We start from the raw sequence: 26865 nt of genomic DNA on the forward strand, positions 1-26865 counted from the left end.
CGGGAGTAACTTACCTGCGTGGGCAAGAGGGGTGGTAAGCTTCAATGGTCCCTGCTCCTCCGGCTTGGTCTGTGCTGTGTGTCTTGTACCCCCGGAGGTGGGCCCCATCGTCGCTGATCCAGAATCCTTAGTGGTTACACCTTACCAACGTGATCCTTTGTAACGGTCTCGTAGTGCGCTTGCTAGCCATCTCACCTAAGGAAGTGTGATGAACAGCTAGCGTAGCTCACGACTTGTGGGTAAAGTTGTGCAACCTCTCGAGAGTGTAAAACTGATATATCAGCTGTGCTCACAGTCATGAGCGGCCCAGATCCTCCGTCTGATTAGTGGGGTTATCAACCTTTGACGAGAGAGATTCCCCGGGTGGTTTTGGTTGGGTGGTTCTCAGTAGTTCTTAATTAATACTGATTAATTCCTTATGCAATTTGGGTTATGGTAACTCATCCACTTGTAGTAATTAGCTTTAATAAAATTTGCCAAGATTAAAAGCTAATGCAGTTGAGTCAGCTAGCCTAGAGCCTCATAGTTTGTGTTATACTTGTTGAGTACGAGTTTGTACTCACACTTGCCTCTCTACTCTTCTGTTCTATTTCGGATATCTTCGACTGCTGCTCAGTGCCCGGCAACGTGGAGGACTACGTCCGCGGCTTCGACGACTTCTAGGCATTTGTCTCCCAGTCGACGTCCCTGTGGCGCCCAGCTCTTCATGTATTCATTTTACGCTTCCGCATTCCTTGAACTGATTCTTGATTCAGTTGTAATAAAGGTATTCATTTATTAATTTATACGCTTTTATTCGTGACATGTGTTGTGATATCTTGATAATCTGTTGGATATATGCGTGACTTGATCCTGGCGCATATATGATTGCTCGATTTATGTTCTTATAAATCGGGTGTGACAGATTGGTATCAGAGCCGTGTCGACTGTAGGACGAAGCCTAGATAGAACTGGTCGAGTTTAGGGATTTCCTCTCGCTTGCTCTGCTTCCGCAAAACTCAACCATCATTTTTCTGCTTCTATTCCTTGAGTCTTAAGCCCTCGATTTGCTATCTCTCCTGTCCTTTCTGAGAAGTAGCTTGAACTTTCCGTAGACGTTGGCCTGAGTCGCCTAATCTTATAAGCTATAAGTTTAGGTTGCCCCGATGAAAATACGCTAGAACGAGTGTGTTAGTCGAGTAGTGTGGAAAAACTCGACTAAGTTGTGAATATTGAATGATTGTTATTGTGCAAATGTTTGATTTGGATTTTTGGTTGATTGCATAGTCTAGTAGTTAAACTTGTTCATGCAAATTGATCCTAACCCCACTTGAACTAAATAATAAAAATTTGATTTAGATCGTTGGGGGTAAAACCTATATTCCTTTCTCTCTGTTATATCCTATCGAAGTTTCATCTCCTCAGCGGCACCATATCTTATTCTCATAAATTTCGTTTGTTGCAATCAGATGGTGAACACCAGGCGCACCGGTTCCGGTTCTGAACCGCAGGAGCAGAACAACAAGAGTACTGGTCAGCCGTTACCGATGCCTCCACCACTGACCCCAGAGCAGTTCTTCCAGCTCCAGATGCAGATGATGGCGACCCTGAACAATACCGTTCAGGCTCTGCAGCAGATCCATGCTCAGCCACCGCCTCCACCGCCGCCTCAGCCCCGTGATCGACGTGTGGATTTCCTGAGAGGTCATCCTCCGACCTTCTCTCACGCCACGGACCCACTCCAGGCAGACGACTGGCTTCGTTCGGTGGAGCGCCAGTTGGTTGTTGCGCAGTGCGACGACCGAGAGTGGGTTCTGTACGCAGCAGGGCAGCTGCGAGGCTCCGCTCTTGACTGGTGGGAGTCCTACCCAGCTCAGGACCGCGACTCTCTCACCTGGGTCCAATTTCGTGAGCGTTTCAGGAACCATCACATTCCTGAGGGCATTATGAAGATGAAGCAGAAGGAGTTCCGTGCCCTTAAGCAGGTAAATTTGAATGGAATTCTCCGCAATCTCTTGAGCTTGATCTATCCTTGACTTCTTTCGTAAACCTGATTAATTGAGCGATTTCTATCCTTGTTATCTGTGTCCGTTATTTCAGGGATCGATGACGGTGACGGAGTACCGTGACCGTTTCCTTCAGCTTGCCCGCTACGCCCCTGCTGACGTCGCTCGCGACAGCGATAAGCAGGAGTACTTCAAGGAGGGACTGGATGATCACATCCAGTATGCGCTGCTGAACCACCGCTTCGACAACTTCAACCAGCTGGTTGATGCGGCTCTCAACACCGAGCGCAAGCGCCGGGAGATTGAGGATAAGAAGAGGAAGATGGCTCCATCCTCTTCGGGCAGCAACACTCGTCCCCGCTATCAGCATCCATCACAGCAGCAGCAGAGGCCGCCCCAGTAGTACCAGCAGCGGCAGCAGTACCCGCCTCGTCCACAGCAGCAGCAGCAGGCGGGACAGGGTCAGAGGCTTCCAGCGCCTCCGGCTCCACCAGCTCAGAGGCAGGGAGCGCCCACTCCTCCTCCTGGGCAGCAGGCTCCAGCATTTCCACGAGTGTGCTTCCACTGCGGCGAGCCAGGGCACTACGCCAACGTCTGCCCTCGAAAGGCGCAGGCAGGACAGCAGGGGCGTGCAGCACCACCCAAGGCCCCAGCTCAGGGCAGGGTAAACCACGTGATGGCCGAGTCAGCGGCCGAGGCTCCTAACGTGGTTATTGGTACGTTCATGGTCAACACCCATCCTGCTACAGTGCTTTTTGATACTGGTGCTACACATTCTTTCATCACCCAGTCTTTTGTTGAGCATCATGGCATTCCTACTAGCATGTTAAAGAGGTGCATGTTAGTATCTTCACCGGGAGGACAGTTGAGGTCTCATGTCTTCTGTCCCAGAGTCAGTGTGGCCATAAGGGGGGTAGATTTCAGTGCAAATCTGATGGTGCTAGACACCAAGGGCATTGATGTGATCCTCGGGATGGAGACTCTTGCTAAGTGGGGAGTCCGGATAGATTGTGCTCAGAGGACTGTTCTTCTGTCAGCACCGGATGGTCAGGAGGTTACTGTTGGAGCTACAGAGCCTTCTGGATTTCTTCATCAGATGGAGGCTAGACCCACGGATGGTATTCGTGTGGTGTCTGAATTCCCGGATGTCTTTCCGGATGATTTGCCAGGTATGCCGCCTGATCGCGACATTGAGTTTTTTATTGATCTCTTGCCTGGCACAGCTCCTATTGCTAAGCGGCCCTATCGTATGGCTCCTGTCGAGCATGAGGAGGTTAAGAAGACTGTCGACAAGTTGCTGGCCAAGGGCTATATCCGTCGCAGTTTCTCTCCTTGGGCTTTTCCTGTATTGCTGGTAGAGAAGAAGGATGGTGCGAAGAGGATGTGCGTCGATTATCGGGATCTGAATGCAGTCACTATCAAGAACAAGCATCCATTGCCCCGTATTGAGGATCTTTTCGATCAGCTTCAGGGTGCTTGTGTATTCTCGAAGATTGATCTGCGTTCGGGTTATCATTAGCTGAGGATTCGTCCTGAGGATATCCCGAAGATGGCATTCACTTGCAAGTATGGGCTATACGAGTATACGGTCATGTCCTTTGGCTTGACCAATGCTCCGGCTTTCTTCATGCATCTGATGAACAAGGTTTTCATGGATTATCTGGACACCTTTGTGGTGATATTTATTGATGATATCCTGATATATTCCAAGTCAGAAGCGGAGCATGAGAAGCATCTGAGGCTTGTGTTGCAGAGGCTCAGAGAGCACAAGATGTATGCCAAGCTCAGCAAGTGCGAGTTCTGGATTGGCGAGGTTCCATTCCTCGGTCATGTTATCTCCAAGGGAGGTATTGCTGTGGACCCCGGGAAGGTGAAGGATGTGCTTGACTGGGCTGTACCACAGATGGTGAAGGAAGTCCGCTCTTTTCTGGGCTTAGTGGGTTATTATCGGAGGTTCATTGAGAATTTCTCCAAGATTGCGAAGCCTTTGACTTCCTTGCTAGAGAAGGGTGTGGATTTCTCTTGGACTGATGAGCGTCAGAGTGCCTTCGAGGAGCTGAAGAAGAGGTTGACTACGGCGCCAGTCCTTACTCTGCCTGACCAGAGCAAGAGGTTCACAGTGTATTGTGATGCTTCGAGGGATGGTCTTGGTTGCGTTCTGATGCAGGAAGGCAGAGTGATAGCCTATGCTTCGCGGCAGTTGCGCCGGCACGAGCTGAATTATCCCACTCATGATCTGGAGTTAGCTGCGGTTGTGCATGCTCTGAAGATATGGAGGCATTACTTGTTTGGGCAGAGGTGTGATATTTACACCGACCACAAGAGCCTCAAGTATATTTTCACTCAGAGTGAGCTGAATATGCGGCAGAGAAGATGGCTAGAATTGGTCAAGGATTATGACCTGGAGATTCACTATCATCCGGGCAAGGCCAATGTTGTGGCAGATGCTCTGAGCAGGAAGAGCTATGTTAACATGGCTGTAGCTTTTCTGATGCCTCAGGAGTTATGCGAGGAGTTTGAGCAGTTGAGCTTGGGTTTCTTGCATCATACCTCGGGTACATCGTTCGAGGCAGAACCCACTCTGGAGGCAGAGATCAGGCAGCATCAGAAGGAAGATCAGAAGCTGCAGGAGATTCGTGAGTTGCTCAAGATTGGCAGGGCTCCTCATTTCAGAGAGGATGAGCAGGGTACCTTATGGTACAAGGGTCGTATATGTGTGCCGGATGTGGCAGGTCTCAGGAAGTTGATTCTGAGTGAGGCTCATGATACAGCATATTCTATCCATCCAGGCAGCACGAAGATGTATTACGACCTCAAGGAACGATTCTGGTGGTATGGAATGAAGCGTTCCGTTGCGGAGTACGTAGCTATCTGCGACACTTGTCAGCGTGTCAAGGCAGAGCATCAGAGGCCAGCAGGGTTATTGCAGCCGTTGAAGATTCCAGAGTGGAAATGCGAGGAGATCACCATGGACTTCATTGTTGGCTTGCCTCGTACTCAGAAAGGGTACAACTCCATATGGGTAGTAGTGGACCGGTTGACGAAGGTTGCTCACTTCATTCCGGTGAACACTACTTACTCCGGTGCTAGACTCGCAGAGTTGTACATCTCTAGGATTGTCTGTCTGCATGGTGTTCCAAAGAAGATTATATCTGATCGAGGATCTCAGTTCACTTCACGGTTCTGGGAGCAGTTGCATGATTCGTTGGATACGAAGCTGCGCTTTAGTACTGCTTACCATCCTCAGACAGATGGGCAGACCGAGAGAACCAACCAAGTGTTGGAGGATATGCTTCGAGCCTGTGCTATTCAGTATGGTACCAGCTGGGATAAATGCCTGCCGTATGCAGAGTTTTCATATAACAACAGCTATCAGGCCAGTCTGAAGAAGTCTCCTTTCGAGGCCCTGTATGGTCGGAAGTGCAGAACTCCGCTGTATTGGGATCAGATTGGCGAGAGGCAGGTGTTTGGTCCGGATATTGTTGAGGAGGCCGAACAGCTGGTACAGCAGGTGCGAGAGAATCTGAGGGTCGCTCAGACTCGTCAGAAGAGCTACGCGGATGTTCGTCGTCGGGAATTGACCTTCGCAGTGGGTGATCATGTGTATTTGAAGGTCTCGCCGATGAGAGGGATCCGCAGGTTTAATGTACGAGGGAAGCTAGCACCTCGGTACATTGGTCCGTTCAAGGTGTTGGAACGGAAGGGTGAGGTGGCATATCGTTTGGAGTTGCCACTCAATCTCTCAGGGGTGCACGATGTGTTTCACGTGTCTCAGCTGAAGAAGTGCTTGAGGGTGCCAGAAGAGCAAGCACCGATAGAAGGGTTGGATGTGCAGGAGGATCTGACCTACACCGAGCATCCAGTGAAGATTCTGGAGACCTCTGAGAGAGTTACCAGAAACAAGAGGATCAAGATGTGCCGTGTTCAGTGGAGTCACCACACGGAGGATGAGGCTACTTGGGAGCGAGAAGACGAGCTGAGGAAGACATATCCCGATCTCTTTGCTAGCTAGCCTATCCGAATCTCGGGACGAGATTCCTGTAAGGGGGGTAGGTTTGTAACACCCTAATGTAATTTTCCCAAATTTTAAGGAATTTATTTTAGCTCAATTAAAATTTTCAAGGTTTTTCTAATTTATCCTGCATTTAAAAGAAATTTATAACACGGGAAATAAAATTTATTATAAGGTCAACATGTTTGTGCATTCATGCTGGTGCATAAGTTTTATTTGGTTGAGTGCATACAAGTAGAATTCAAATTCGAACTGAATTCCAATAGATTTGAGTGGAAACAGGAAAGTGAGTCAGTCATTCCTTCTTTTCTCAGTCACTCCCGTAGTCTCTCTTTTCTCAGTCATTCCTTCCTTTCTCTCAGTCATTCCTTCTGTTCTCAGTCATCCCTTATATTCTCAGTCATTCCTTCTTTTCTCAGTCATTCTCGTTCTTTCCTCAGTTATTCCTTCTTTCTCGGTCAATCCCCCAGCTCGACTCCTCCTCTGTTTCCCTTCCCCGCCGGCCGGCCTCCCTGTCGCTGCCCGTGGCCCCGCTCTGCTGCGCGCCCGAGCCCTTGCGCCGTACCCGAGCCCGCGCCCTGGCCACCGCCCGAGCTTCCCCTTGCTTCTAGAAGCCGCAGCGCCTGGATTGAATCAAGCCGCAACGACTCTGGGAAGGGCGGAGTTCCGTTGCCAAATTGACCGCACGCCGAGGACCGCCCCCTTCTTAGCCGCGACCACTTCTTCACGTTTCCCCTCGGCCGCCTCTGCCTTCCCCAGTTTTTCCCCCAAGCCCCGCGTTGCCGCTCCGCCGCTCAATCCGAGGGCTGCGCCGTCGTTGACCGAGCCGCACCGTCGCAATTACATTCCGGCATCGCCACTTCTCCACCGCCAGCAGTCGTCGCGGTTTCCAGACGTGGTAAGGGTCGCGCCGTGCTTCTCTCCCTTCTTCTCTCCCTCCGCGTGAGCATGTTCCGCTTGTCACCGTGAAACCGAGCCACCCCTGCCGTGGGGAACCCCAACCCAAACCCTAAACCGCTTCCTTGACCGCCTAGATGGGTTCGCCGTCGTCCTCTCTTTCTCCCAGTGCCAGCCGTACCCCGAATAGTGGCCGGAAACGCCCGACAGCGTGTCCTCCGGCGAGCCCCGGCCGCCCTCCGCCGTGCCCAGTAGCCGCCGCCACCAGAGCCGGCCGGAAAGCCCTCAGCCGCTCGATCTGTAGTGAAGGTGTAGGATTAGATCTCGCTTACCTCTTGGACCAGCACCCTTCGATCGAGATCCAAGCGTCCAGATCCGCAGATACCCCTTCGCCGTGTGAGTCTAGTCCCAGCCCTCCGATCAGGATCCAGTGGACCGGACCCCCTCGGACAGATCGGACCGTCCGTAAATGGCAGTCAGATCGGACCGTCCGTAAACGGCAGTTAGATCGGACCGTCCGAACTGAATCGCGTGTAAACCGTTGGATCTAGATCCAGCGGCCACGATGCGCACATACCCCTTCGCGAAATAGATCTGATCTGGGCCGTAGAAGTTAGATCCAGTGGTCCAGATTAGCGCGTACCGCTTCAGCCTGGCCATTTTGTTAAGGAGCCCCTGAGTTTCCTTGGAATCAACCCGCAGTCCACCCGTAGTTCAAAAATAATTACGGTTAGGTCCTTTTCTTCTCGTTTAGACCCCTGAGCTTCCTGTATTTTTTTTGAACCCGCAGTCCATATCCAGTGTTTTCACGCGCTAGCCCCGTGTCTATACTTTAATTACGTTTAAGTCCTCAGTTTTTGTCCAGAAACCCCGGGTTTTCCTATTTTTCTCGCAAATAGGTCCCTAGAACTTGTTTTAAGCGTAGTTTTCGCGTTTTAGCTCCGTTTTAGGTGTTCTTTATATCCACGCGATCGTTGTAACGTGTAGAATAGTTTTAAGCTAGTTTTATGTGCTGTTCCATTGTATTGGTGTACTGTTTTCTTATAGTTTGCTATGTTTGTGCATGTGTGTATGTGTGGACTATGCTTGATGATCGTGAGTAGACGTCGAGCCACCGGAGCAGTACCAGGAGCAGCCATCTTCCGAGCAGTTCGAGCAGCAGCCGGGAGAGTACGAGGAAGGCAAGTATAACATGAACCTCCTATCACTTTTAAATACAATCTCATACTGCATTTTAATACTGCATGCCTATAAGGATTTCCTAGCCACCTTTATATCCTATATATATATATATCCTTGGGGTTGCATTTTGGTTAGTTGTGCTAGGTTGCTGCGCTACAACACACTTGGTCCTTTTTAATTAATTTGTTAATGATCTTATGCAACGTAATTCTGGAGCCGACCCTCTGTGCTGTGTGCTTGAGTGGTTTGTGCGTCCTTAAAAGATGTTTTTGTTAGAAACATGGTTTAGGGGGCCAGCACGGTGCTTAGTGCTTGGTTGGCCACTCTCCATAAGGACCGGTTCATAGAGCGACAACCTGGGACAACCGCGCAACCACAAGACTGGAATGGGACGGTCTTGACTTACTAATTAGGTCGTGTTGGTTCAGGAGTAACTTACCTGCGTGGGCAAGAGGTGTGGTAAGCTTCAATGGTCCCTGCTCCTCTGGCTTGGTCTGTGCTGTGTGTCTTGTACCCCCGGAGGTGGGCCCCATCGTCGCTGATCCAGAATCCTTAGCGGTTACACCTTACCAACGTGATCCTTTGTAACGGTCTCGTAGTGCGCTTGCTAGCCATCTCACCTAAGGAAGTGTGATGAACAGCTAGCGTAGCTCACGACTTGTGGGTAAAGTTGTGCAACCTCTCGAGAGTGTAAAACTGATATATCAGCTGTGCTCACAGTCATGAGCGGCCCAGATCCTCCGTCTGATTAGTGGGGTTATCAACCTTTGACGAGGGAGATTCCCCGGGTGGTTTTGGTTGGGTGGTTCTCAGTAGTTCTTAATTAATACTGATTAATTCCTTATGCAATTTGGGTTATGGTAACTCATCCACTTGTAGTAATTAGCTTTAATAAAATTTGCCAAGATTAAAAGCTAATGCAGTTGAGTCAGCTAGCCTAGAGCCTCATAGTTTGTGTTATACTTGTTGAGAACGAGTTTGTACTCACACTTGCCTCTCTACTCTTCTGTTCTATTTCGGATATCTTCGACTGCTGCTCAGTGCCCGGCAACGTGGAGGACTACGTCCGCGGCTTCGACGACTTCTAGGCGTTTGTCTCCCAGTCGACGTCCCTGTGGCGCCCAGCTCTTCATGTATTCATTTTACGCTTCCGCATTCCTTGAACTGATTCTTGATTCAGTTGTAATAAAGGTATTCATTTATTAATTTATACGCTTTTATTCGTGACATGTGTTGTGATATCTTGATAATCTGTTGGATATATGCGTGACTTGATCCTGGCGCATATATGATTGCTCGATTTATGTTCTTATAAATCGGGTGTGACAGTATTCGCGTGGTGTCTGAATTCCCGGATGTCTTTCCGGATGATTTGCCAGGTATGCCGCCTGATCACGACATTGAGTTTTCTATTGATCTCTTGCCTGGCACAGCTCCTGTTGCTAAGCGGCCCTATCGTATGGCACCCATTGAGCATGAGGAAGTTAAGAAAACTGTCGACGAGTTGCTAGCCAAGGGTTATATTCGTCGTAGTTTCTCTCCTTGGGCTTTTCCTGTATTGCTTGTAGAGAAGAAGGATGGCACGAAGAGAATGTGCATTGATTATCGGAATCTGAATGCAGTCAGCATCAAGAACAAGCATCCATTGCCTCGTATTGAGGATCTCTTTGATCAGCTTCAGGGTGCTTGTGTATTCTCGAAGATTGATATGCGTTCGGGTTATCACCAGCTGAAGATTCATCCCGAGGATATCCCGAAGATGGCATTCACCTGCAAGTATGGGCTATACGAGTTTACGGTCATGTCCTTTGGCTTGACCAATGCTCCGGCTTTCTTCATGCATCTGATGAACAAGATTTTCATGGATTATATGGACACCTTTGTGGTGATATTCATTGATGATATCCTGGTATATTCCAAGTCGGAGGCAGAGCATGAGAAACATCTGAGTCTTGTGTTGCAGAGGCTCAGAGAGCACAAGCTGTATGCCAAGCTCAGCAAGTGCAAATTCTGGATTGACGAGGTTCCATTCCTCGGTCATGTCATCTCTAAGGGAGGTATTACTGTGGACCCCGGCAAGGTGATGGATGTGCTTGACTGGGTAGTGCCCCAGACAGTGAAGGAAGTCCGCTCTTTTCTGGGCTTAGCAGGATATTATCGGAGGTTCATTGAGAATTTCTCCAAGATTGCGAAGCCTTTGACTTCCTTGCTAGAGAAGGGTGTGGATTTCTCTTGGACTGATGAGCGTTAGAAGGCCTTCGAGGAGCTGAAGAAGAGGTTGACTATGGCACCAGTGCTTACTCTGCCAGACCAGAGCAAAAGGTTCATAGTGTATTGTGATGCTTCGAGGGATGGTCTTGGTTGCATCCTGGTGCAGTAGGGCAGTGTGATAGCTTATGCTTCGCGGCAGTTGTGCCGGCACGAGCTGAATTATCCCACTCATGATCTGGAGTTAGCCGCAGTTGTGCATGCTCTGAAGATATGGAGGCATTACTTGTTTGGGCAAAGGTGTGATATTTACACCGATCACAAGAGCTTCAAGTACATTTTTACTCAGAGTGAGCTGAACATGCGGTAGAGAAGATGGCAAGAGTTGGTCAAGGATTATGACCTGGAGATTCACTATCATCCGGGCAAGGCCAATGTTGTAGCAGATGCCCTGAGCAGGAGGAGCTATGTTAACATGGCCGTGGCTTTCCAGATGCCTCAGGAGTTATGCGAGGAGTTTGAGCAGTTAAATCTAGGTTTCTTGCATCACACCTTGAGTGCATCATTCGAGGCAGAACCCACTCTATAGGCAGAGATCAGGCAGCATCAGAAAGAAGATAAAAAGCTGCAGGAGATCCGTGAACTAATCAAGGTTGGCAAGGCACCTCATTTTAGCAAGGATGATCAGGGTACCTTGTGGTACAAGGGCCGGATATGTGTGCCAGATGTAAAGGATCTCAGGAAACTGATCTTGAGTGAGGCTCATGATACAGCGTATTCCATTCTTCCAGGCAGCACAAAGATGTATTATGACCTCAAGGAACGATTCTGGTGGTATGGAATGAAGCGTTCCGTTGCAGAGTACGTGGCTATCTGTGACACTTGTCAGCGTGTCAAGGCAGAGCATCAAAGACCAGCCGGTCTATTGCAGCCCCTGAGGATTCCAGAGTGGAAATGGGAGGAGATCACTATGGACTTCATTGTTGGGTTGCCTCGTACTCAGAAAGGGTACAACTCTATATGGGTAGTAGTGGATCGGTTGACGAAGGTTGCCCACTTCATTCCGGTGAATACTACTTACTCTGGTGCTAGACTCGCAGAGTTGTACATCTCCAGGATCGTTTGTCTGCATGGTGTTCCGAAAAGATCATATCTGACCGAGGATCTCAGTTCACTTCACAGTTCTGGGAGCAGTTGCATGATTCGTTGGATACGAAGCTATGTTTCAGCACCGCTTATCATCCTCAGACAGATGGGCAGATGGAGAGAACCAACCAAGTGTTGGAGGATATGCTTCGAGCCTGTGCTATTCAGTATGGTACCAGCTGGGATAAATGCCTGCCGTTTGCAGAGTTCTCGTATAACAATAGTTATCAGGCCAGTCTGAAGAAGTCTCCCTTCGAGGCCCTGTACGGTCGGAAGTGCAGAACTCTGCTGTATTGGGATCAGATTGGTGAGAGGCAGGTGTTTGGTCCGGATATTGTTGAAGAGGCAGAACAGCTGGTACAGCAGGTACGAGAGAACCTGAGGGTCGCACGGACTCGTCAGAAGAGTTACGCGGATGTTCGTTGTCGAGATCTGAGCTTTGCAGTGGGTGATCATGTGTACCTGAAGGTCTCGCCGATGAGAGGAATCCGCAGGTTTAATGTGAGAGGGAAGCTAGCCCCTCGATACATCGGTCCGTTCAGGGTTTTGGAATGGAAAGGAGAGGTGGCATATCGTTTGGAGTTACCTCCCAGTCTCTCAGGAGTGCATGATGTCTTCCACGTATCTCAACTGAAGAAGTGCTTGAGGGTGCCGGAAGAGCAAGCACTGTTGGAAGGGTTGGAGGTGCAGGAGGATCTGACCTACACCGAGCATCCGGTGAAGATTCTGGAGACGTCTGAGAGGGTTACCAAAAACAATAAGATCAAGATGTGCCGTGTTCAGTGGAGTCATCACACGGAGGATGAGGCTACCTGGGAGCGAGAAGATGAGCTGAGGAAGACATATCCCCATCTCTTTGCTAGCTAGCCTAGTTGAATCTCGGGACGAGATTCCTGTAAGGGGGGTAGGTTTGTAACACCCTAATGTAAATTTCCAAGATTTATAATGGATTTAAATTGGCTCCATTAATTTTCTAAAGATTTATTGTGCTTAGTTTGCATTTAAACTAATTAAGTTATACAAAGAAATAAAATTTATTTTAGTAACAACATGATTGTGCATTCATGCTGGTGCATATATTTTTTGGAATGAGCGCACAGGGTTTGAATTCAAAAGTTCATTTGAATTCAAATACATTTGAGTTTCAAAAGGAGCAGAAAAGAAAAAGGAAAGGAATTTGGAGATGGCAGTCAGCCAACCCAGCCTGACCTGCCTCCCCTCTCCCCCTTGGGCCGGACCCTTTTCCCCGCGCAGGCCCACTCCCCCTCTCTCTTCCTTTCCCGCTCACCCGGCCCCCTCTCCCTGCGGCCCACTCTCTTCTTTTTCTCCCCCTCGCGCACGCCAGCTCGGCCCACCTGCGCTGAGGCCCAGCTCGCTCACTCTCCACTCCACCTCGCCCGTTGACGCCCCGAGCCCGCCCGTCAGCTCTTTCCCCTTCCTCCTCACGCTGCTCTCTGCTCAGCTGACCGCTCCACCCGGCCGCGCCTCTGCACCTGGGACCGCTCCACCGCGCCGCACTTGCCCCGAGCCCGCACCCCGGCCAGCGCCCGAGCCTTCCCCTTCTCTATAGAAGTCCCACCACCCGAGCCAATATCGAGCGAGGCCGTTGTGCGCGATCCGCCTCCTCCGCACGCCAAGGTCACCATCGTGATTTCTGCACGAGCCAGGGCACGCACGCCCAGATCCCGCTCCGGCCCTTAATTGGCCCCGCGCACGCCTCTGGACCCTAACCCACCGAAGCGCCTGCCCGCGAACCCTAGTGCCGCCGCCACGATCCGCTCCGCCGCATTGAGTTTTGGCTCTGCCGTGGGCCGGTCGTTCCACTGCATCCCCGCCGCCCGGGACCACTGCAGGAGCTCTGCCCCAAGTATAGGGTCGACCCCCGAGCCCTTGTTCACGTCCTCCGCCCTTGCGCTCACCGGATTTGGCCCCGAACCATCGCAGCCGGTGAGCCCCGCCTCCGAGCAATTGCTTGCCACCAGTGCCCCTCAGGCCGTGCTGACCTCTCCACCAGCTTCGCAGGACCTCCCCGAGCAGGATCGGGGAGCCAGAAGCTTTGAGCCGCCCCTCTGCGAGCTTCTTCCCCGACGCCGTCCGTGCGTCGCCGCTCGTCATCGACTCCGGCCATCCTGCGCCGCTTCTCCGGCCCATTCGAGCCAAGGTGAGCAACAGCTCGGTCCCCTCTTCCTTTTGCACTAGCTGTCGTGCACCCTAGGTTGATCCCGAGGCTGGAACGCCACACGCCGGCGAGGCACCGCCGCGGAAGCGGTCTCCGGTGAGAAATCGCCGCCGCCCGCGCCCCCAAATGTCTCGGACCACCAGATCTTGATCCAACGATCCTGATTAGAAGATACCTGTTCGGCCTGGCTATTTTGTTAAAAAGCCCTTGAGTTTTCCCGAAAACAACCCGCAGTCCACCTTTAGTTCAAAAGTAATTACAGTTAGGCCCTGTTTTTATTGTTTAGGCCCCTGAGCTCTTTGGAAATCAAACCCGAAGTCCAACCCCAGTAGTTTTGCGTGTTAGACCCTGTATCTAACCTTTAATTACGTTTAGGTCCCTGGTTTTGCCCAGAACCCCCTGTAAGCTCTAATTTCTCGCAGAAAAGCCCCTGGACCTTGTTTTAACCCTAGTTTTCGGGTCTTAGCTCCGTTTTAGGTGGTTTTCACGCTCACGCGATTGTTGTAATGCATAGAATAGTTTTAACTTAGTTTTATGTGCTGTTTTATTGTATTAGTGTACTGTTTCTTATATTTTGCTATTGTTTGCATGTGTGTGCCTGTGTGGACCATGTTTTGGACGTTACGATCGTGAGTAGACGTTGAGCCATCGGAGGAATATCAGGAGCCACTTTCTTCAGAGCAGCAGTAGGAGAACTTTGAGGAAGGCAAGTATAACATGAGCATCCTATCACCTTTAAATACAATTTCATACTGCATTTTAATACTGTATGCCTATAAGGATTTCCTAGCCACTTTTATCCTTTATAAAAATACCTTGGGTTGCATTTTGGTTAGTTGTGCTAGGTGCTGCGCTCTCACACATCTCAGTCCTCTTTAATTAATTTGATTAATGGTTATATGCAACTTAATTCTGAGAGTGGCCCTTTGTGCTATGTGCTTGAGCGGCTCACATCTCGTTAAAAGATGTTTTTATAGAAACTTGGTTTAGCGGGCCAGCACGGTGGTGCTTAGTGCTTGGTTGGCCATTCTCCATAAGGACCGGTTCATAGAGCGACAACCTGGGACAACCGCGCAGCCACAAGACTGGAATGGGACGGTCTTGACTTACTAATTAGGTCATTTTGGTTTGGGAGTAACTTACCTGCGGGGCAAGAGGGGTGGTAAGCTTCAATGGTCCCTGCTCCTCCGGCTTGGTCTGTGCTGTGTGTCTTGTACCCCCGTGAGGTGGGCCCCATCGTTGCTGATCCAGAAACCTTAGCGGTTACACCTTACTAAAGTGATCCTTTGTAACGGTCTCGTAGTGCGCTTGCTAGTCATCTCACCTAAGGAAGTGTGATGAACAACTAGCGTAGCTCACGACTTGTGGGTAAAGTTGTGCAACCTCTCGAGAGTGTAAAACTGGTATACTAGCCGTGCTCACGGTCATGAGCGGCCCAGATCCTTCGTCTGATTAGTGGGTTGTACCTCTGGTGGAGTGGCTTGGTTTTCAGTAGTCTCCAAGTTAATTTTGATTAATTATTATGTAACTTGGGTTATGGTAATTCATCCACTTGTAGTAAATAGCTTTAATAAAATTTGCCAAGATTAAAAGCTAATGCAGTTGAGTCAGCTAACCGTAGAGCCTCATAGTTTGTGTTATACTTGTTGAGTACAAGCTGTGTACTCACACTTGCCTTCTCTACTCTTGTGTTCTCTTGGGATATCTTCGACTGCTGCTCATCACCGGGCGACATGGGGAACTACATTAGCGGACTCGACGATTTTTAGGCGTTGTCTCCCAGCCAACGTCCCTATGGCGCCTTATTCTTCATGTGTTTATTTTATGCTTCCTCATTCCTCGAACTGATTCTTGATTCAGTTGTAATAAAGGTATTCATTTATAATTTATACGCTTTTATTTCGAGATACGTGTTGTGATATGTTGATGATTCTGTTGTATATATGCGTGACTTGATCCTGGCGCATATATGATTGCTCGATTTATGTTCTTATAAATTGGGTGTGACAGTTCTCCATGTTCCAATTGATTCAATAATCTTATTTATCACCAAACATTATTCCAAAATAAGTAAAACATTACCATGATATCCAGGTTATCCAACTAAAATATATGTAGGAGCAATTAGCGTAGCTACAACATGAATATAAATACCCAGGTTTAATCAAGGAAGTTCAACTAAAACTAGGCATGTCCTTATCTTGGGATCCATCATATTCTAGACACATGCATGCATATAAAGTAAAGGTGTAATTGTGGTATTAATAGGACTAAAACATGATCAAGGACCACTTGCCTTCATTAGCAAACTGTTGCTGCTCAGGAAATTCTTCAAAGCTCGGCTCTTGCGGACCCTCGAACTGCGTATCATCTATCGTCGTACACTAGCACATACAAGCAAACAAATAGAATAAAATAATAATAGTACATCAATCAATAAAAATAGAACAAAATAACCTTTAAAAGTTACTGCTTATGCTACAAGGATCGCATGAGCGCAAGAATCGTTGAAATCGGAGTTAAAACGGATAAATTAGGGTTCAAACAGGGTTCCAGGGACCTATTTGTAATGGTTTTGGATCTAAAAGGGCTCTAACAGAAGAAACCGAGGGCTAGATTGTAATTAAACCCTAGACAGAGGGGTTAGAACGTAACATAGAGGGATATTGGACGGCGGGTTCTATTTTGGAAAACTACAGGGGCCTAAATAGAAAGAAAAGGACCTATCCGCGATTACTTTTGAACTAGAAAGGACTGCGGGTTGATTTCCGGAAAACTTAAGGGCTAATCTGCAAAAAGGTCATGGGTTGACCGGTATGCTGATCTATTGACTCGGGTTGAATTGGATCTGGGCTGTTGGATCGAGATCCGATGGTGGGGATGGGCTGGCGGCTCGGGGCGGCACGAGAGTGGCGGCGGGACGCCGGCGGTGAGTCGGGGATGACGGCGTGCGGCGGCGACTCACCGGGGAAACTGTGAAATCACGTTCCCGGCCTCGGTTTCGAGCGCGGTTTGGACGGGGAGGTGGAGCGCGATTAGGGGAACCCAATTAGTGTGATTAGGAGCGCCGGCATCGGCCGGAGCGACGACGGCGAGCGGTGGCGCGGGGCGACGGCGAGGCCGTGCGGGCACGGGGGAGCGAGAAAGAGAGGGGAAAGCAGCCGACGAGCTTCCTTACCCCATGGTGAAGCTCTGGCAGCGGCTAGCGGCAGTGAAGGGGCGGCGGAACGACGGCGCGGCGGCGGCCCGAGGCGAGGGCGACAAAGGCGGCGGCGGGTGTGTGTGCTAGGGTTTTGGGGGCGGGAGGCGGCGGCTACGGCTTGAGGCTAGGGCACGGGTTGCGGTGCCTTAAACAGAGGCGGCCCTAGGGTGCCTGGGCATGCAGGCCCGTGGCCCCGCGCGATGCGGCGATGCGCACCGGCCGGACTCGGACTCGGGTCTGAGTCAGGCGCGGGGAGGGAGATGGCCCTGACAAGTGGGGCCCGTCGGTCAGCAGGGGAAAGAGAGGAAGGAGCGGGGGCGCGGGCGGATTGGGCCGGGAACGAGGAGTGGGCTGTACGCGAGGGAAAAAGAAGAAGGGAGGGGAGAAGGCTACGGCTGGCTTGGGCCGTGCGGGGAGCTGGGCCGCGTGCGGGGGGGGGGGAAGAGAAAAGGAGAAAGGAAGAAGGCCATGGGCCAGGCTGCTGGGGAGGGAGAGAAGGGAAGAAAGAGAGGAGGGAAGGTGGCCGGTTGGGCTGGGCCCAAAGGAGAGAAGAGAGAGGGAAAAGAGAGAAAAAGTAAAACAAATGCTTTTGAGTTTGAAAAAGAAATTTGAATTCAAATGGAAGACAACCAAACTAATAGTGCAAAGAGCATGAGATGCACAAATCCTATGGTTCCCTATATTTCTTTTTATAATTAAGGAAAATTGTTTATCAAATGCCCTGTGGCTCCTTTAAACCTAACATTTTATTTAATTTTTTTGTAGTTTGCAATTTTAGGGTGTTACAAACCTACCCCCTTAAAATGAATCTCGTCCTCGAGATTTGGTTGGGCTAGCAAAGAGCTGGAGAAATTCTGCCTGTAACTCGTCCTCTCGTTCCCAAGTAACCTCATCCTCTGCATGGTGACTCCACTGAACCCTACACATCCATATCCTCTTACTCCGGGTAATTCTCTCTGCTGTGTCCAATATCTTGACCGGGTGCTCCTCATAAGTCAAGTCCTCCTGCACATCCAGTTTCTCCAGTGGCAACTGTTCCACCGGTACACTTAAACATTTCTTCAATTGTGAGATATGGAATACATTGTGCACGTTTGACAACCGTGCAGTTAACTCTAGTTGGTAAGCCACCTCGCCTTTCCATTCTAGGATCTTGAACGGACCAATGTAACGAGGCGACAGGTTCCCTTTGACCTTGAATCTGCGCAAACCTCTGATAGGTGACACCTTCAGATGCACATAGTCTCCTTCCTCAAAAGTCAACTCTCGTCATCGAGTATCCGCATAACTTTTCTGCCTCGACTAAGCCACCTTCAAATTCTCATGGACAACCTGCACCTGTCTTTCACCGTCTTTAATGATCTCAGGCCTGAACAACTGACTTTCACCTGTCTCACTCCAATACAACGGAGTCCTGCACTTCCTGCCATACAATGCCTCGAACGGTGCCATCTTTAAACTGGCCTGATAACTGTTGTTGTAAGAGAACTCTGCGAACAGTAAGCTCCTATCCCAACTGCCTCCATGTTTTAGGGCACAAGCCCTAAGCATATCTTCCAACACTTGGTTGGTCCTTTCAGTCTGTCCATCAGTTTGCGGATGATAAGAAGAGCTGAAGTTCAACTTCGTGTCCATTGACTCATGCAACTTTTGCCAAAACTGAGACATGAACTGAGTGCCTCTGTCTAATGCTATCTTCTTGGGTACCCCATGCAAACACACGATCTGGGAGATGTACAACTTCGCTAATCGTGCCCCAGTGTAGGTAGTCTTCACTGGTATAAAGTGAGCCACCTTGGTCAATCGATCCACTATAACCCATATAGAATCATAACCATCTCGGGTACGTGGCAATCCCACAATGAAATCCGTACCAATTTCTTCCCACTTCCATTCTGGCACCTTCAATGGTTGTAACAAACCAGCTGGTCTTTGATGTTCTACCTTGACCCTTTGACACACATCACAAAGCGCCACATGAGCTGCAACATCACGTTTCATACCATACCACCAATACTTCTCCTTTAAATCCTGATACATCTTGGTACTGCCAGGATGGATAGAATAAGCCGAGTCATGATCCACATCGGGTACACATATCCTCTTTCTGAACCATACTGTTCCGTGTTCATCTTCAGTAAAGTTTGGTGCCTTGCCTGCTTCAATCATCTCCCTTACCTCTTGTATCTTAGGATTCTCAAGCTGATCCTTTTGTATATTTTGATCGAGGGTCGGCTCTACCTCTATACTGATTCCTTTCGTATGAGCGACGAACTGAAGCGTCCCCTCCACAGAGGTGACTAAATGTGATACAAATATCAATCCCAGGAGGCTGATAACACATTTATTACATCAGATGGTTCATTACCATACAAACTGTTAGGGTAGCGGGTACTGAAGCGCCACTATCAAGAGGGACAACATAAGGACTACAAACCAAACCAAAGTGCCAACAAAATCTAAGATAACATCAGAGTCTTGCGCCATGGTAAGCTTCCTGTGGAGACCCTGAACCACAGGCAAGGTTGGGTGCAGGACGGCGACCTACTCGACGTCTTTAGGGACAAAGTTCGGATCCTCCTCTGTAAAAACTAGGCAAGAGTGAGTACACACGTACTCAACAAGTCCAACCACACCCGCGGAGGGGAATAGTAAAGATCATGCATGGATATATCAAGGAGGAGGATAGGGTTCATTTGCGATAAAGCGAGGTTTTACACATGTAAGGGTTCATTTAATAAAAGAGTTTTCTCAAGACATTTCTATAGTAATCGAACAATAAGTGGGGTTGATCCTACACAAAGGATCCAAGTTTTAATACTACCGGACTCCCCATCCACAGTAGCTCACTGCACAACTGCCGGGCACTTTCAAAACAACTCACGCCACAAAACCAATCATCCCAAAATGTCTATTGAAGTGACCATGCCGTAACTCGTCCAATACCGTGGACACGGCTATTCGAATAGATTTTACACTCTGCAGAGGTTATACACTTTACCCACAAGTAGGGTACCGCACCACGAACACCTTAATGTCGCGGCGGATCCTAACAAAGCCATTACCCACCTTAGCTTAATCTAACTAGCCAACACGGAAGCAACCATGGGGTTAATGACCTATCAACCAAGTCATAACTGGGACATAACTCACACAGATCGTATCCCTTCTCCATGATCTCCCGTTGCTCACCCGCTCTTCTTTTGGCTAGCAGGACAACTAGTGGGGTTTATGCTAAGCCGTTGCCCACACAACGGTCGAGTGGTTGTACGATAAGTGGGTTAGGCAAGATGACACCTCAGTTCATCCTTACATTGACAAGATGGACATCTCCCAACCATGCTCAACCACAACGGTACAAGCACACCAGTGGCATTTCACACAGAAAACACCGTCCATCTCATCGGGTTATATCTTTCTTTGATTTTCCCAAAATCCCATTTGATCTCTTAAAACACTCACACCCTTATTTTCGGTAAAGCACTTTGTGGTCATGATTAAAATATAATAAAGGGAATAAAAGGTAATAAGCATCTCTAGCAGTAGTTAACGTCCAACAGGGCAAATCCTATATAGACATTAACCTAGGTCATCAAGAATTAGTCATAGCAATCAAGGGGTGGCTATCCAACCATGTCTTGCAATAAAACAATGCATTTTATAAAACAGGCCAATAGGTTGTGTTTATAAAACTGGGATAAATATACATCAAAGGATGGGATTGGACTTGCCATCCTCAAAGCCTTCCGGAAGCTCCTCCTCGAGGTATGGGTCTTCGGGCTCCGGCTCGCGGTCCTGCTCCTCCTCAGTCACACCGTCGGCTACAACACACAAACAATCACACAATAAAACAAAGTTCGCCGACGTGCTAAAAGGGAAATAGAGAGCTTCTATTAAAAATAGAGGAGGCTATTATATTTGTTGGATGTGGATCTTGGGACTTGGAGAGAGAATATTTGATGCGTGGTGGAGTTTGGAATCGATTCAGAACATAATGTCGCATGAAATGGGGGCTGCGGACTGCATAAGGAGGAAAAGTGGAGGGGGTTATGCACAAGTCTGCCTTCCTTCTTCCTCGAGACAGAACAGGAGGGGGAGGGGAATAGTAGGAGGGGGGCGGCCAGGCCATGGGCGCCGGCCCCCTGGAGCATGGCAACACCCGGGGAGGGGGAAAAAGTAGAGAGGAGGCCGAGGGGGTCCGATTCCGGCCCTCACCTCGTGCGGAGACGGTCTACGGAGGGCTGTCCACGGTGATGGGTGGTGGGCGGCAATGGTGAGCAGCAGCGGCGAGCTGCAGCGTGAGGTAGAGGGGGGAGAGGTGTTGGGGCGGTGTGGGCGGAGTGAGGGGCGGCTTGGGGTCTGATTTATAGGCCGAGAGGAAGAGGGGGGGATGGCCGGCGTGGAGGGGGGTCACGGGCAGTACAGGAGCCTCGCCATTAATGGCGGCCGGGATGCTCGGGGACAAAGCGCGAGCTGCGAGGGTGAGGGGACGGGACGGGACAGGCCGGCGCAGCAGCGGGCCGTACGCCGGCTTGGCGTGCACGGGCAGCAGCGGGTCGTGCGCTGGCCCGCGCGTGCGCGCAAGGAGCGGGCTACAGTTCGAGCAGGCAGCAGGCAGCACAGGGGAGGAAAGAAAGAGGAAGCCAGCGCAAAAAAAAAGAGTCTGGGAAAAAAATTAGAAGAGAGAAATATGAGAAAAGAAAAGATAGAACACACGCGCGGCGCTGACGGTCGCGGCCGGGCAGGCGCACGCGGCCAACCGCGACACGAAGGTGATGTAACGGGACGGCAGGGTTGGTGGAAAAGGAAAAGGGGCGGGCGGCTCCGCGGAAAAAGAGGAAGAGACTGCGCGATGTCGGAACGGCGGAAAATTGGGAGGTGGGCTTCAGGAGCTCAAGCGGCGGAAAAGGTTTAAAAGATTTTTAAGCGAGTGATTGGTAATGTAATTTAAATAAGATAAAAACGCGGGCGTTACAAACCTACCCCACTTAAAATGAATCTCGTCCTAGAGATTCGGCTGGCTCCTAAATAGATGGGAAAACTCTTTCTTCAGGGCATCTTCACGTTCCCATGTAGCTTCTTCCACTCCATGTCTGCTCCACTGAACTCTGCAAATTCGTACTTCAGAGTTTCTTGTCCTTTTTGTGACAGTGTCCAAAATCTTGACAGGTACTTCCTGGTACCAAAGATCTGTCTGTAAAGCTATTTCTTCTTCCGGCACACGCTCTCTCTCGGGTACCCTCAGACATCTTCTCAGTTGGGATACATGGAATATTTGGTGTATGTCAGCCATTCCTTCTGGTAGCTCTAGACAGTATGCCACAGCTCCAATTTTCTTCAGTACTTGGTACGGTCCAATGTATCGAGGGGCTAGCTTCCCATGTACCTGAAATCTTCGAGTCCCTTGAATAGGTGAAACCTTGAGATAGACGAAGTCTCCTGGATTGAAGCTTACTTCTCGTCTCTTCTTGTCTGAGTAACTCTTCTGTCGAGATTGGGCGGCCTTCAGTTTTTCTCTAGTCTCGGCCACTCTTTCTTCCACTTCCTTTATGAGTGCGGGTCCAACTAGGGCACGCTCTCCAACTTCTGACCACATCAGGGGGGTTCTGCACTTTCTCCCATAGAGAGCTTCAAATGGTGACATGCCCAAGCTTGCTTGATAACCGTTGTTGTACGAAAACTCAGCATACGGTAAACTTTGTTCCCAATCCTTGCCATAAGGAAGGACACATGCTCTTAGCATATCTTCCATAATCTGGTTCACCCTTTCTGTTTGACCATCGGTCTGCGGGTGATAAGCCGAACTAAAATCCAACTTGGTGCCCATGGCCTTATGCAAACTTTTCCAAAACCTAGAGGTGAATTGGGTTCCTCTATCCGAAACAATTCTGCTAGGCACACCATGCAGCTTCACTATGTTGTCCACATAGAGCCGGGCTAGCTTTTCTCCACCATAATTGGTCCGTACAAGTAGGAAGTGAGCGACTTTTGTGAGCTGGGCCACTATCACCCATATGGAGTCATGTCCTTTCTGTGTCTTGGGTAAACCCACTACAAAATCCATTCCTATCTCATCCCATTTCCAAACCGGGATGGGTAAGGGTTGCAGCAATCCTGCTGGCTTCTGATGTTCGGCCTTGATTCTTTGACAAGTATCACAATGGGCGACGAACCTAGCAATGTCCGCCTTCATTCCACTCCACCAATACTTTTGTCTTATATCCACATACATCTTGGTGGATCCTGGGTGGATGGAATATGCCGAGTTGTGAGCCTCATCCATAATAGTCTATCGGAAGTCTCCTTCCTTAGGTACATAAATTCTATCTTTGTACCATAAGGTTCCTTTGTCATCCACTCTAAAATCCGGTGCCTTGTTTTCTCCAGTATGCATGCGGATTTTCATCAAGTCCTTATCTGAACCTTGGGCCTTTCTGATCTTATCCTCCAAAGTGGGTTGAACACTCAACTTGCGACTGGAACCATGGGGGGCGATGTGCACATTTAATCGTGCCATTTCTTCTTGTAGGTGGGCATCCTTTGGTCCATAAGGTTTCCGGCTTAAGGCATCTGCTACCACGTTTGCTTTACCAGGATGGTAAAGAATTACCACATTATAATCCTTAACTAGTTCTAACCACCTTCTTTGCCTTAAGTTCAAATCTGGCTGGGTGAAGATGTACTTCAAGCTCTTACGGTCTGTGTAGATCTCACACCTATTCCCAATCAGATAGTGTCTCCAAATCTTGAGGGCATGTACTACGGCTGCAAACTCCAAATCATGGGTTGGGTAATTCTGCTCATGAGGCTTGAGTTGTCGGGAAGCATATGCCACTACTTTCCCATCTTGCATAAGGACACATCCTAATCCTTGACGGGATGCATCACAATAAATGACAAAGTCCCGTTGAATATCTGGCAAGGTTAGTACTGGGGCGGTTGTCAGTCTTCTCTTTAACTCCTGGAAGCTTCTCTCACATGACTCGGTCCAGGTGAACTTCTTCTCTTTCTTGAGTAGCTCTGTCACGGGTCGGGCTATCTTGGAGAATCCTTCAATAAATCTCCGGTAATATCCGGCTAAACCGAGAAAGTTCCTGATTTCACTAACATTGGTTGGTTGCTGCCAATTGGAGACTGTTTTGACTTTTTCGGGGTCCACTGCTACTCCTTCCGCGGTCAAGATATGACCAAGAAATGCTACTTTCTCAAGCCAAAATTCACACTTGCTGAACTTGGCGTAGAGCTTGTGCGCTCTCAAGTTTTCCAAAACCACTCGTAGGTGCTGCTCATGTTCTTCGACACTCTTAGAGTAAATAAGTATGTCGTCAATGAAAACTATGACAAACTTATCTAACTCTTCCATAAACACCTTATTCATGAGGTTCATGAAATAAGCAGGTGCATTGGTGAGTCCAAAGGACATAACCGTAAACTCATATTGCCCATAACGGGTGACGAAGGCCGTCTTCGGAATATCACTTTCCTTAATCTTGAGCTGATGATATCCTAACCTTAAGTCTATCTTGGAGAAATACTTGGCTCCCTTCAGCTGATCAAAGAGGTCATCAATTCTGGGAAGGGGGTATTTGTTCTTGATGGTGACTTCATTTAGTGCACGGTAATCCACGCACATCCTCATGCTTCCATCCTTCTTCTTGAAGAACAAGACCTGAGCTCCCCATGGTGATGAGCTTGGTCTAATGAAACCACTTTGTTGTAACTCTTTCAGTTGTCTCTTTAGTTCTGCCAATTCAGAGGCTGCCATCCTATAAGGTCTCTTAGCTATAGGGGAGGTTCCAGGGACAAGGTCAATGACAAACTCTATATCCCTATCTGGCGGCATTCCCGGGAGTTCTTCCGGGAAAACATCTAGGTATTCATTTACTACTGGAACTTCTTCCAAGAATTTAGTTTCCATACTAAAAACCATTTGGTCCGGTCTTCCCCGAGTATGGCAGGTTACTTGTACTCCTTCTGGGTTGGTTAGGTGTACCACCTTGTCAGCACAACTTATAAGGCCATTGTGCAGGCTTAGCCAATCCATTCCAAGGATCACATCTATACCTTTAGACTTAAGTACTACTAGGTCTGCTAGGAACTCTACCCCACTTAAAATGATCCTTACCCGAGAACAACCCAGTCGGCACTTAATGTCACCTCCAGGCGTTCGGGTTAATAGGGGTGTTTTTAGTAGTACTGTAGGTATATTGTGCTTTTCCACAAAACTTGAGGATACGAATGAATGTGATGCTCCAGAATCAAATAATATTGTTGCCAAAAATGAGCTAACTAGAAACTCACCGAGCACTACACCCTGAGCGTCCTGAGCCTCTTGCGCGTTGATGTGGTTGATGCGGGCTCGTCCGAAGGACTGCTGGGGCGGCCCCATCTGCTGGTTGTTGTTGCCGGTATTGTTACTGCGGATGGGTACACGATTGGCTCCTGATAGAGCTGGCCTTGGTCCATTCACCGAGTTGGAGAGGGCTGATGCTGCCGGCTTGTTATTGGCATATGGGCAATTGGCAATGAAGTGCCCTGTCTCACGGCAGTTGAAGCATGCTCTAGCATTGTTGCTGGCAGTAACTTGGCTTGCATTGCTCTGTGGGGCCTTCATGGTGTTCTGGCTCTTGAATTGTCTAAACTGGGTGCTGGGGGCTTGAGAGCTAGTAGCTTGTGACTGGGTCCTATACTGCATAGGGGCTTGGGACCTAGTCACTGGAGGGCCAAAGTGCCTCGGCTTCTGGAAACGGTCCTGCTGGCGAGCCTTGGTTTCTAGGAACTTACGCTTATTGTCTCTCTTTTCCTCTGCCATGGCTCTCTCGGTGATGATAGCCATGTTCATCAGTGTGTTGAAGTCTGGGTAGATGCATGGGGAAAGCAGCTTCTTAAGTTCTACATTTAAACCCTTTCTGAACATATCCTGCTTCTTTTCATCCTTGTCTACTTCCTCCGGTGCATAGCGAGCTAGTTCTATGAACTGGTATGTTGTACTCCTCAACGGACTTGTTGCCTTGTTGCAGCTCACGAAACTCATCTGCCTTGCACTTCATGGTGGTGTTATCACCATATTTTGGACGGGCCAAAAGTGGGCCGAGGAGCAAGATGGGCCTAAGAGATAGTTACGGTAAGCTTGCGGATCGGATCTGTACGAGTGTTTGGGGCCAGTAAGGCCGTGTAAACTCTGATTTAGGCAGTTAGGATTCGTGTCATGTTTGGTTAGGGTTAGTTAAAGAGAACAAGTCTACGAACTATAAATATGTACCATGAATAAACAAGAAAGGGGAATCGATCATCAACAACTCTCGGCGTATCGCCTCCCCTGTTCTAGGGTTTTCCATCGGGTAAGTGCCATGCGACCCCGGTCACGTTCTGCGTGATCGGGGTAGCATTATCCTTACTCATTTGTTATATGTTGCTCGTTCTGAAGCCTTGTAGATGGTGAGTAGCATTAGTTATCTTAACACGCATAGAGTAATGTTATTCTTTTCGCATTTTAATCATGCTTTGTTCGTTGCTCTCATGTGCTTGATCCTCGTGTTCATTTACGGATGCGATGGTTATATCTTGTTTCGTGTTTATCAGTAGATCCGATCTGTTATGGCTAGTTTCTGTTTATTTAGAGGCTCAGCTCAATATGTGCACGATTAGGCCTTATAACGAGTTGAATGTTCCGGCAGTATGCTCTGTATCGGCTTATCGCTTGAATAGAGGTTGCTTCAGGAATTGGCTTTTCAGTTGTTTCTTTAATCTCTGTTTAGATCGTTCATTCCCGATGCTTTCGTGTATTTGTTAGGCTCAATCACGTGTAGGATGTTCCGATCGTGCAATGAGGGTTTAGTTGTCGTGGGTTGGATCAGATTGATATTTATAAAGCAAGTCTTATTTAAGTATATTTATATGTTCGTATGCTGCATGTTCCAAAGATCCGACCCGGTATTGATGCAATCGGCTCCCTATAGTCGATACCGGGAGGAGGTGGTGAGCCGATCACGGCTCGGACCAATCTTTATATGTGTCTGTGTACGCAGGAGTTTGACACGTCACACCTTCCTGA

Source organism: Panicum hallii, chromosome 3, assembly GCF_002211085.1.
Source record: "Panicum hallii strain FIL2 chromosome 3, PHallii_v3.1, whole genome shotgun sequence".
Lineage (NCBI taxonomy): Eukaryota > Viridiplantae > Streptophyta > Magnoliopsida > Poales > Poaceae > Panicum > Panicum hallii.